The 13,480-nt window shown below is 40.2% G+C and overlaps 1 protein-coding gene and 1 pseudogene across 1 annotated transcript in view; both read left to right on the forward strand.

Annotated features, from left to right (window-relative positions):
- Positions 1–572: 572 nt before the first annotated feature.
- On the forward strand, positions 573–650 carry LOC133753836 (U2 spliceosomal RNA; annotated as a pseudogene).
- A 2,932-nt stretch (positions 651–3,582) lies between these two features.
- FGF13 (fibroblast growth factor 13) overlaps positions 3,583–13,480 on the forward strand; it is a 723,070-nt gene continuing 713,172 nt past the window's right edge. Inside the window, exons 1-2 of the mRNA XM_062183982.1 lie at positions 3,583–3,622; positions 4,130–4,532. The gene's annotated coding sequence lies outside the window, so the exon portion shown is untranslated. The remainder of the gene's footprint in view (positions 3,623–4,129; positions 4,533–13,480) is intronic.

A 13,480-nucleotide genomic window follows, 5' to 3' on the forward strand; every position in this document is an offset into this window, starting at 1 on the left:
TTTTTGGTCCCTTCACTCAAGAGCTGATGCTGTATTTACTTTATACTGCTGTGCACTTTTTATAACTATGCCAATATTTGGCACCAACTTGTGGGAAGACTTATGGGAAGAGTTTCACATGTTTTTACTTCAGCTACTACTATAGTAGTTCAGTGTTAGGATTTCTATATCAAGTTCAGCCAACCATTGTAGAGCCACAGCTTTTACTTGAGAGTATATTTCCCTTCCTCAGAAGCTTTGGCTCCTACCAGCTCCTGTTGCTGCTTCTGTTGCTGATACTGCCACTGATACAGTATTGCTTGGAGACTTAAATGTGAGAAAATAGAAAAAAATACACCTGATAAGGGACTAATATCCAGAATATATAAGGAACTCAGGAAACTTAACAGTAACAGAATGAATAATATATTTAAGAAATGAGCAGAGGATATTAACAGGCATTTTTCAAAGGATGAACTACAAATGGCCAACAGACACATGAAAAAAAATGCTCAGGATCACTAGCCATCAGGAAAATGAAAATGAAAACCAAAATGAGCTATCATCTCACCCAGTTAGAATTGCTATCCTCCATCGCTTCTCGGCCTTTTGGCTAAGATCAAGTGTAGAATTGCTATCCTCCAAAAATTAAAAAAATAATAATAACAAATACTGGCAAGGTTATAGAGGAAAAGGTACCCTAATATACAGTTGGTGGGAATGTAAATTGTCATAATCCTTAGGGAAGACACCATGAAAATTCCTCAAAAAACTAAAAATAGATCTGCCTTATGACCCTGCTATCCCACTCCTGGGAATTTTTTCAAAGAAATTGAAATCAGCATATGAGACAGTTACCTGTGCTACCATGTTTACAACAGTTGAATTCACAATAACTAAGTTATGGAAACAACCCATATGCTAATTGACTGATGACTAGATAAATAAAATGTGGCACATTTCCATGATGGAATACTACTCAGACATAAAAAGAATAAAATCCTGTCTTTTGCAACAAAATGAATGAAAATGGAGACTATTATTATTAATGAAATAAACTAGACCCCCAAAAGACAAATATCAAGTGTTTTCTGTGATGTGTGTTAGCTAATACAGAGTACAAAAATAATGTATATGAGCAAATTGACATCTTGGGATTTAATTATTATTTATGGCCCTTGTCTATGTTCCTGCTAAGCAGTGGTCTCTTTTTTACTTACTGAACTCTTCATTTAGTGTAGCATTAAGCCTGTATATATAAAGTAAACTAAAAATGTTATCATAGAAATTAAAGAAGAAATAAAGTAAGGAACTAAGGGAAAGGGAGGAAAGTATCATTACATTATATTCTTAGAATTGTGTCTATAAACTACATGTAACCTGTTCATGTTATATTAATACATTTTTTAAAAGTAATGGAGTTAGAAAAAAATCACTATGAATATTGGGAAGTTACTTTTCTGCTTCTAATGCAATAAATAGAGAGTTTTTCCTGAACCTTTCTCTGTTCATGCCAATTTCCACTTCTAGGTTTCAGGCTGCATTAAGTCTAGACTCGAGGATAACTGAGGAGGTAGAATATGCTCAATGCAGGTTTGGTGATACTTTGCTGACCTGCTGGTGCTTGTCACTCTGTTCCAGGATCATGGTGTGGGATGGAAAGGTTTTCTGTTGCTCTGATTCAGCCTCTTTTTAGGAAAACCCTGTGCATCTGGGGCTCAAGAGTAGCGTTTTCTCAGTGTTCCTACCTCTCTCTCCTGTGGTATCCAGCTCTGTCTTGTTTTGTTCTCCTTTGTTGGTATCTTGAGGCTGAGATGGAGTCTTGCCCTTCTTTCCAAAGTAGAAGGATTTTGCTTCCACTTCTTTTCTCTGAAGTGCTATATCTCTCCTTTGAGCTTGGGACCAAAAATATTGTTGTAATTCCCCTCCAGGGACTTAAACTTTTTGCTTCAAAAAAGAAAGATAAAAATACAGGGAAGAAGGCAAGACTTTGTGTTGGTCCCCAAGCAGTAGTCAATCACCTGTGACTGTGTCACTGAAATGGGTTCTCCCCATTCTCCTTCCTTTCCTTCCACTTTTCCAGTGAATACTTAATAGAAGTTGATTGAAGTTAGTGTGATATTTCCTCAATCCTGTGGTTCTTAAATATTCAAAACTGATACGCTAACCCACACTTGGCCTTTAAAAATTAATTAAAATCTGATCTGATTTCTTTTTAACTACTTATATGGAAGCCTCATTTTCCTTTCTGCTCTGCTAAAGATGAAACAGATGATGTGTCTCATCTCTCCTTAGAGAGGTTAGTACTCATTTTATATGGTTGCCCTGTGACTTCAGATTTCTGGCTCAAGTAATGTTATGTTCTTATTAATTATACAGTCTGTTCTCATTGTTAGAGTGGAAGGGACAGCCTGTTGTACCTTTCTATATCTGAAGTGGAAGCACTATCTTCATCTATTCATCTTTAATTATTTCTTAATAGAATTCCTAGAAGTGCAGTTGAAACACAGTGGATATATCAACATATTTTTTATGGCCAAATTGCTGTTAGAAGAATTTTTCACATGTTTTTCTTTCAGCTACTGATATAGTAGTCCAGTGTTACAATTTCTATATCAAATAAAGATATCTTTCCACTAAGATATATATGTATTTGATTTTGAAGCTCTAACTTTTGAGCTAAGATATATATAAATATATAAATATATTTATAAATTATATTTTTATAAATTATATATTTAAAAACAGGTATCTTGTTCAAAACTGATAGTAAAGACCGCATGCTAGGATTTCCATTAGTAAAACGTATGATAATGAGATTCTTTGGTGGCTTCAATAATTCAGCCTCCTGAGAGAATGTATAAATATTACCTTACATAAACTTCTTCTTTTTTTTATTTCCTCCTTTCAAATCTGTAATATTTTACTTCTACTAGGATGTCCAATGCATGTTGAATAAAAGGAATGAGAGAGCACAGCCATTTATTATTATTGATTATGGAAGGAAACATTAACTGCTTAGTCATTTAGTATGATATAGCAATTTTTTTCTTTTCTTTTTTGACAGGCAGAGTGGACAGTGAGAGAGAGAGACAGAGAGAAAGGTCTTCCTTTGCCGTTGGTTCACCCTCCAATGGCCGCTGGTGCACCGCACTGATCCGATGGCAGGAGCCAGGTGCTTCTCCTGGTCTCCCATGGGGTGCAGGGCCCAAGCACTTGGGCCATCCTCCACTGCACTCCCTGGTCATAGCAGAGAGCTGGCCTGGAAGAGGGGCAACCGGGACAGAATCTGGTGCCCTGTAAACTTCTGCTTTATAGGGAAAGTGTTTCCTTGAAATGCCAACATAACTGAACTAAAATAATGACAAATATATTATGCAATGGGGGAAATAACAGAAATGGGTGTAATTGATAGTTGGGGAAATAACACTCAGTTGGTCCTTATATATTACAAAGAGTTTGGCTGGATCTCCAAGTTTACTAATCCTCAGGCCATTTCCTCCTACTGCTCTAGATTCCTGAAGGTTTAAGTCATTACCAAAAACACATTACTAGTTGGTTCTCTGACCCCATATCCTCCTATTGGATGAGTCCTCCTCTGGTGAGCTAGTCTGGAGGGCCCTGACTCTTGTCCTGACCAAAGGTAAGCACAGAATCTTGATTCTTTTGCCCCTTTGACTTGGACCTACCTGGATTCTGTCTTCACCTTCTGAGGACAGAGGTATCCTTTGATCAACTGGTGATAGTGATAGCTCATATTATTGGGTTCCTGCCACCCACATGGGGGACCTGGATTGCATTTCCAGCTCCTAGTTTCAGCCTGGCCACCAGCCATGGCTGTTGTGGGGATTTGGAGAGTGAGCTAGAGGCTGAAGATATTCTCTCGCTCCCTCCCTCCCTCTCTCCCTCCTTTGCTCACTCCTTCCCACTCTCCCTGCTTACCTCTCTTCAAATCAATAACATAAATGAATGTTTTTAAATCCCAGAAAAGGCTATAGGCTGGCCAAGTATATTGCCTCTGAGCACTATCTATTGGATATACCTCCAGAGCAGCAACAGGGATAAAAGCTGAGGTTTCTATGAATAGCAGCTCCCAGGAGTCATAGTCACAGTGGAAAAGGAACTATTTTTCTTTTTTCTTTTTTGACAGATAGAGCTAGACAGTGAGAGAGAGATACAGAGAGACAGGTCTTCCTTCTGTTGGTTCACCCCCCGAATGGCCGCTGCAGCCGGAGCTACGCCGATCTGAAGCCAAGATCCATGAGCCAGGTGCTTCCTCCTGGTCTCTCATGCAGGCGCAGGTGCCCAAGCACCTGGGCCATCCTCTACTGCCCTCCCAGGCTACAGCAGAGAGCTCGACTGGAAGAGGAGTAACTGGGACTAGAACCCGGCGCCCATATGGGATGCTGGCACCGCAGGTGGAGGATTAACCAAGTGAGCCACAGCACTGGCCCCAGGAACCATTTTTCAAAAGAGAGGTATGGATCATGGGTGAAACAGCTGAGGAGAATTCTGGAGCCAGGACTACAACCACAGTGCAAGTTCCACAGAAGGTAAGGGTATAGAAACAGTCAAGGCCAGCTGAAATTTCAGGCCCAATTGTATCATTCAAAAAGAAACACAGGAAAAACTGGTATATTGGAGAATATGACCTGAGTCCTTGGATATATGCTGCCCTTGATCTCTAGTGTGCCTCAGTAGACTGCATTTCTGATGGCATCATCTCTGGCCTCTTCCCATCCCCTACCCTGTCCCTATATTAGTGCCTCATGACTCTGTTGCATCTCCATGTCCTACTTTCTCAGCTCCTTGTGTAACTGGGGTGTGTAAGGGTCTCTCCTGGTCCTCTTTTCAGGTTTTTTTTTAACTTGAGATTTCTATTTCTAGCTTACTAATAGAACTGTTATACATTTATTTAGACATATTTTCTCATATCTCACCATTATATATTCATAAAATAGAAATTATATATGAAATAAACCTTATTGCACTCAAGGTCCAACTTTTCAACATCACTTCTATACAGGGCATCTATGTCCTTATTTCCCAGGTGGCACTGTCCTGTAACTGATGTTGGTTTTGCTAAGAACACACTTAATACTTGATTAGACACTCCAAGCACAACAGTAATGTGACCAACATGTGTACTTCATGGCAACTCATCCTCCTTCCCTTAGGTCATGCAATTTGTTTTCCTAAAAAGTGTCAGAATCAGATCAGAGCTGTCAGAGTCAGTAGCATTCCTCAGCATGGTTGACGCTGGCCTTGGATTTTTTCAGGTGGAATAATTGCAATAATACTTTGATGATGAAAACAATGACAGTGATGATGACAGAAAGTAGGAGTACTACAAGGATACTGATAATCATTTAGTTTACCATTGGACCCTTTTTAATTTTTTATTTAATAAATATAAATTTCCAAAGTACAGCTTACGGATTATAGTGGCTTTTTCCCCCATAACCACCCTCCCACCCACAACCATCCCATCTCCCACTTCCTCTCCCATCCCATTCTTCATCAAGATTCATTTTCAATTATCTTTATATACAGAAGATCAATTTAGTATATACTAAGTAAAGATTTCAACAGTTTGCACCCACACAGAAACACAAAGTATAAAGTACTGTTTGAGTACTAGTTATACTGTTAATTCACATAGTACAACACATTAAGGACAGAGATCCTACATGGGGAGTAAGTGCACAGTGACTCCTGTTGTTGATTTAACAATTGACATTCTTGTTTATGGCGTCAGTAACTCTTTAATGGACCCTTTTTTAAAAAGTGAGTCTCAGTCACAGCATTGTCTCCCTACATACTTATGGCTCTTGATGGCAGTGAAGGCTAGCGGGAGAAGTACAGCTGGCTAATGATGAAGAGATGGGTTTATGTACCACTTCCATCATGCATGGGAAAGTCATTTCACCCTTCTGAATCTCCATTTCCTTTCTTGAAGAAGCAGAATCATAATAGTATCTGTTTCACAGTTTTCCAGGAAGGTTACAATGTGAAGAACATAAAAATACTTGTCATGTAGATGTTAAGTAAACCTGTGTTTCTAATCCTAGAAATGAAAGACATATAGAATTGTGGTTGGTCTTTTAGCTGTATTGTTGTGAGAAAGTTACTAAAAATCTCTCTGTTCCTCAGTTTCTTGATATGTGGGGGATGAGTATGAATGCATTTCATCCCATCCTAGGCATGCAAGTGAGACAAATTATTGAAGCACTTTCAGCAACAAAGAGATTATCATAGCATCTGACTCCTACAGATGCTGTAAGTATTAAATGAGGGGCTGGCGCTGTGGCACAGTAGGTTAAGCCTACCCCTACAGTGCTGGCATCCCATTTGAGCACCAGTTCTAGACTCAGCTGCTCCTCTTCCAATCCAGCTTCTCTGCTATGCCCTGGGAAAGCAGTAGAAGATGGCTCAAGTCCTCGGGCCCCTGCACCCACATAGGAGACTGGAAAGAAGCTCCTAGCTCCTGGCTTTGGATTGGCGCAGTTCTGGCCATTGCGGGCATTTGGGAGTGAACCAGTGGAAGGAAGACCTTTCTCTGTCTCTAGCTCTATCTGTAACTCTACTTCTCAAATAAATAAGTAAAATCTTAAATAAGGGTTAAATGAAATATTCATATATAGCCCCCAGCACTGTACCTGGCACGATTTGTAATTTTATTTCTTTTTACTCAAAGGTAGTTGTATCATGGAAAAGCCTAACTACCAGACTTGAAGAAAACTGAACTTCATTTAAAAAAATAAGACCTATAGTAGGTTGTAAAGTGGAAACCCTCCTCTTCAACGAAGATATGTTCACATCCTAACTCCCAGATCCTATGAATGGGAATGTATTTGAAAAAAAATGCTCTTTGCAGATGTAATTGAATTAAAGATCTTGAGATTAAAGTGTCTTGGATTATATGGATGTGTCATAAATCTAATGGCAAATGTCCATGTAAAATAAAGAAAAGAAATACATAACACTGTGAGAGCTACACAAAAGGAGTTGTGAAGATGGCTGCAGAAACTGGAGCCAATAAACACCAATAGTTGCTGGCACCCACCAGACGTTCTGAGAGAGACAGCAGCGAATGGATTCTCCACCACAGCTGCAATCAGAAATTAGTCATCCTCATACTTTGATTTCAAATTTCTGGCTCCCAAAGCACGGGAAAATGGATTTGTATTATTTGGAGCCACCAAGTTTGTGGAACTTTGTTACAGCAGCCTATGATACTAATACAAACCCTACAAGATAAGTGGAGAGATTGAGGAGGTAAAGGTATTTTCCTGAAAGTTTAACCCAGCATTTCCCATTCATACCATTACTCTGTTAGAATCAGGGAAAGGTATGTCACTGGGGAATTCTTAAGAGAACTGAAAGAAAAGATACTGAAGTCCTTTCAGGAAGAGTAGAAAAAATGTTCCTAAAGGAAAGAATTGTCTTCTTCCTGAAGCAAGGAACAGATCTCTTTGGATACTATAAGTAGATCCTAATAACCTAAAGGGCTGGCCATAGGAAGTCACTTGGGAAAATGAGGCCAGACAGACTAAACTGCATGGTGGAAGAGGCAGAATAAACTCTATGAAATTTTATGGTTTGTATATGAATTTGGATGTCCCCCAAATGCCCACATGTTGGCAAGTTGGACCCCAAACTATTATGTTAATATTTAATAGGTTAATGTTAATAGTTAATAAATTAATATTAGAGACTTAGTCCAATTTTGGTGGCTGAAGTTGGAGCTTTTGGGAAGTGACTAGATTGGATTAAGTTGCCAGGGATGGGTCTTTGTGATTGAATCATCATGATTTTTAGACATATGGATATGGAGAACCAATGTGTTCCCTGTCACTCATCTTCCTGGCTCACCATGTAATCCTTCCTGTGCAAAAACTTTGCCATCACTAGCTTCCACCTTCATCGGAGGCTGGATTAATAGGACTGCCCAATCATGAACTGTTAACCTCCCAAGCTGTGAGCCAAGATAAACCTTTTCCTTTATAAGTTAGCTCCTTTCAAGTATTTTAGCTGTAGTAACAAAAAGCTGACTTACACATGAAATAAGAGAAGATCAATTTACCCTCTTGGCTACATATTCATCTCATTGCTTTTGAAAATTAAATTCCACTTAGGAGAGGAAAAAGAACTATGACTTATTGATTTTGAAGTCTCTGCAGGTGCTTAATGCGCAGTTTTGCATTTCATCATCACAACTTCTCTGAAAGGAAGACAAGAACTATTGTTACTCTCATTTTACTCGTTAAGTAACTGAGCCCCAAAGCTTCACTGCTAGTTGGTGGTATAGCTGGATTTTAAATTTACCTTTGAAAAGGAGAACTATGCACACTAATACATATATGTATTTATTTTGAGAACAAATTTTCATCAGAATTTCAAAGGGTTTTGTGGCCTCAGTTGGTACAGAATTCTTGCTTGAGTCTCTTATTATTATTCTCGTCTCCTCTAAGGTGTCATCTCATTGGTCAAATTTTGCTTGAGACTTCCATCTAAAACAATCAAACAGATCGAATTAGGTGCCCCTCCTTTGTGCATCTATGCTACTGTTCCACAGCAGTTTCTGTGCTCTGTGGTCTATTCATTCTTATTCTTCCTCTATCACACTGTGAACAGGTTAAGCGCAGCACTGTGCTCTGTCCATCTCTTTATAACTAGCACCAACCACAGGTCTCAGCATATGGGAGAAACTCAGCAATGTTGGAGGGTTGGATGGATGGTGAGTGGGTAGAAGGATGATAGATGTGGCAATGTCTTTTCAAGGTTGATAGGCCCAGGTTTTTCTCAAAACTTGAAGCCTGTGTTCTCTTAAGCAGTAATAGTCAACATAGGTTTACAACATCCATGCTTTGTTTATACTATTTACATTAAAATGTTAATGTGAACATAAAATTTTATTGTAGTATAATCTTACTTTACTAAAATCAATTATTTTCTATGAAAGAGCTCAGAATAGGACCTAATACATAGCAAGTACTATGTGTTGGCTATTGTTCGTATTGTCATTTAAAGATTATGGTGAAAGCCGAGAGGCAGATGTTTTATAGTGAGTTAAGCCGCAGCTTGGGAGGCCTACATTCCATATTCAAGTGCTGGTTCAACTCCTGCTTTCTCTTCCATTCCAGCTTTTTGCATCCTGGGAGGCAGCAAATGATGGCTCAAGTATTTGGGCCCCTGCCACTCACATTAGCCACCTGGATAGGGTTCTGGGCTCCTGGTTTGGACCTGGCCCAGCACTGGCCATTGTGGGCATTTGAGAAGTGAGCTGAAAAAAGATTCTCTCTCTCTCTTTCTCTCCCTTTCTCTTTGTGTGAGTGTGTGTGTGGATTTGCGTATGTATTCATCCCCCCCCCACTGTTACTCTGCCTTTCGAGTAGATGAAAATAAATAAATCTTTCAAAGTTTAATTTTTAGTCCCTTTGTGAATATGTGGCTCAAGCCCAGGGGCCCTTTTCACACACACTGTGTAATCAGCACTGGCTCGATCAATAGAAGAACTACCCTTTCCTTGGAAGAACAATCCTCATTTAATCCCTTTGCCTCATCTCTGAAATCCCTTTGGATTCATGTTGAAAGAAGTTGGTTTAGCGATAAAGTATATTGTATTTGATGAAAACAAAAACAGGTTTACAAATATCTGTGTAGCAGTTGCATAGTAGTGGAAAGAGCAACAACGTTTTATTCCTGATTTCTGTGCCCTACTTGTTCCCTAAGTAACCTTGAACCACCTTCTCCTCATGAAGTCTCTGTGCCTAAGTCTTTTTTTTCTATAATATGCAGGGTAGAATTAAACTAGATGACCTCTAAGGCTCACTTGAGCTTTGGGAAATATTTTGAGCCCCTCAGTCTGATGGTAGGGCAGGATGAGCAGAATGAGCAGGCCAGTCACATGCCAGTTAACTGTGAAAGTCAGTATATTAACATCTCACATCCTCATAAGTTAAGAGGGAGCAAGCCAGCAGGCAGTTACAATTGACCACAAGGAGTGAGGAGAGACAGAAGGATAGGATGTTTTATTGCTGTTTTCAGACTAACTTGTGGCTGAAGAGCAAGTAATGCTTTTTAGGAAAGTCTTGGATTTCTCTGTTACCTTCAGGTGTGTATTGGGTGGGTAGAGTGGGCAGGAGAAGTAGAGGAGCTACCATTTTTGAGGCTCTAACACGAACCAGATAGGATGACGGGTATTCCCAAACATATTATCTCTACTTTATAACAAGAAAACTAAAACTCAAAGAGACAGAATGACCCCAATGGGCTGATAGCACTTAAGTCTGTTATTCCCACCATCTCTCAAATACCCCTGCTAACTTGGAGAGCCTGATTATGGTTGATGGTACACGAATCATTGCCTGATATGACTCAACTCTAGGAGCTCCGTTACACAGTACTATGTTAATTTTTGAAATAGCTAAGATTTATGAAGCTTGTACTATGGTGGTTTGACAGCGGAATCATGCAAACACACAACAACCAAAGAATCAACAATAGGTGTACAAGTATTTTGCTGTTACTTAACACAAGAGAAGCTTGAGGTCCTCCTTTTTGTGACTAAGCCAGCAGAGAAGGATTTTTTCATATCAGTCTCATCAAGAATTCTGTCTCAGCCCCAAACACAAGGCAAACATCTGTGAAGGGCATCCCAGTGGTTTCAACAGGCTGTCTTTTCTCTGCCAACACTCTTCTCCCATTCACATCCAATACTGTTTCCTCATCTCCTGTATTGGCTCATTCCCCAACCAAAGGTTTTTATGTATATTATTTTCCAGTCTCATGCTCCAGCCCAGTGGACTTCTGCTGTTTCTACCTACCCAGCAATCATTTCCTCATCTTCAGATGAAACAAACTTTTCATTGAGAAAACATTCAGCTTCTAATTTGAATCGAATTGGTTTGGGTGGGATGAACTCCCATGGATCCCTTAGGTGTAGGCACATGACCTGAGTCTTGCCTACTAATGAATTCCAATCTCCTGCTGCAGTGATGGTTTAGGATTAGTTAAGACACTCACTCCAGTTCAGTGAGACTCAGTTCTGGAATTTTAGTAGAAATTACTAGGAAAGAGGTCCCTTTTTCAGTAGACTTGCATTTTTGAGGTTATTAAAAAGGGAGCCTGATAGCAAAAGCCTGTTTAAGTTAGGTTTCTGCCACTTGCATTCAAAGCTGCTAACTAATACATTCAGGGCAGCTCCTATATGACGTTTCCCTTTCCCTTTCAAACCACAAAGGGAAACCTACAAAGGGTCTCTTTATAAATTTCCCCTAAGCACATGAGGACTGTAGCCTGAAGGACCAAAGCAACTCCAAAACTGGCCTCTTCAGGTCCTTGCCTTCTGCTTCTGTCTCTACCTCTAGAATTCTCCTTCTGAGAGAGCTGTTTTCATCTTGCAATGTCACTCTAATCTGGCCTCCCATCTCTAGCATTGCCAATTCTAATGCTGACCCCAGGTTTCTGGGATGTAAGTTTGCTGCCCCCCTTGCAAGTTTCATTTTCCCAGATGACAGTCTCTGCCTATTAAAGGTACTTCCATTGATTAGATTATTTTCCTAAGGCTCATGCAGCTTCTAGACAGCTAGGCCTCACCATTTACTCTATGTGACACTTTGAATTGTGTTATATATATAATAGATGACAACAAATAAAATCAGCTGCTCCAACTACTGCTTGTGTAGGGAAAGTTTTATATTTCTGAAAAGAGTGTCCAGATAACTTTAAATAGGAACTTTAGGTAGTGTCTAGAGAGCTTTTATGAAGGGGCTGCTGTTTCTGCTGTTGAATTAAGACAAATGATACTATTTTACATGTTTCACTAAATGCTTGCTTTGCCCTTCCCTGTTCCAAGCCATGTGCTGCATACTAGGTGTGGGAGGGAGCGGGGAGGAAGAGGGATAAGGAGAGAAAGAGTTGCAGTCCTCAAGCATGCCCATGAAATCATTTGCTGGGTGACTTCAACAGATTATTTAATCTGTCTGGCCTCAGTCTCTACATCTGTCAGATATTTATTTCCTGTCTTCAACACAATGCTGTTGTGAAAAGCAGTTGATCCCAGAGCTAAGAAAGCTCTCTGAGAGTCTTGAGGGGGAGGTAAGAGTGGTAGTAGTCTTGTGGTCTGTCTTAATACTTCCAGCCTGACTCAGAGTCTCCTTGCCTTTAATTCTGTCTGTAGCATCCTGCCCAGAGGCTGAACCATCCCTGCAAGGCCCCATATAAGATGTTTTTAGAGAACAGATATCACAGGGAGCACAAATCCTGCATAATCCTCTTGGAAATATGCATGGGACAATAATGAGGACCAAAATACCATGACATCCCAGGATGCTCATTGATTTAGCCAAGAGATAGTTCTGAGGGAGAGGATATTAGACAAAGCAAGCCTTCATCCTTGTAGAGTCACTACACCCTTGCTGTCCTGCTCAGCAAGCACTGGGCACCAAAGATGATCTTGTGATTGTCACTCTTTCCTAAACATGCTTGCTCTAACCCACCCCTGCCATCTAGCTGATGTAGCCAAAACCCTAGAAGTCATCCCTGACTCCTTCCACTGTGCCCCCACTTCTCAATAGGCACCTAATTCTGTTGATTCTATTTTTTTATATTCTTATAAAATCTATGCTCTTCTCTCCATCTTCATTCCATCTCCCTATTTCTGGCCATAGTGGCTCTCACCTGGTTCTGTTATAGCTAGCCATTTGGTCCCCTGCTTCTATTCCTATCTCCACCAATCAAGATCCACAACATTATCAGTAAGATATTGTAAAAATTAGGAGTCAGTAATATGGCATGGCAGGTTAAGCTGCTGCCTGCAATGCCTGCATCCATATGGGCCCTGGTTTGAGTCCTGACTGCTCAACTTCCAATACAGCTCCCTGCTAATGGCCAAGGAAAGCAGTAGAAGATGGCCCAAGTATTTGGGCTCCTGTATCTACATGGGAGTTCTGGAAGAAGCTCCCAATTCCTGGCTTTGGCCTGGTCATCTCTGGCTGTTGCAGCCGTTTGAGGAATGAATCAGCAGATGGAAGATCTCTGTATCTCCCTCTCTCTGTATAACTCTGCTTTTCAAGTAAATAAATAAATCTTTTTAAAATTATATTTTAGAGGCCAGTGATGTGGCAGGTAAAGCCACTGCCTGCAGTGCCAGCATCCCATATGGGCACCAGTTTGAGTCTCGGCTGTTCCATATTTGATCCAGCTCTTTGCTGTGGCCTGGGAAAGCAGCAGAAGATAGCCCAAGTGCTTGGGCCCCTGCACCCATATGGGAGACACGGAAGAAGCTCCTGGCTCCTGGCTTCAGATCAGCACACTCCAGCCATTGCAACCATTTGGGGAGTGAACCAGCAGATGGAAAACCTTTCTCTCTCTCTCTCTCTCTCTCTCTCTCTCACTCTCACTCTCTCTCTCTCTGCCTCTCTGTAACTCTGCCTTTCAAATAAATAAATAATCTTTATTTTTTTAACTTTTATTTAATGAATATAAATTTCCAGTG

Source organism: Lepus europaeus, chromosome X (genome assembly GCF_033115175.1).
Source record: "Lepus europaeus isolate LE1 chromosome X, mLepTim1.pri, whole genome shotgun sequence".
Lineage (NCBI taxonomy): Eukaryota > Metazoa > Chordata > Mammalia > Lagomorpha > Leporidae > Lepus > Lepus europaeus.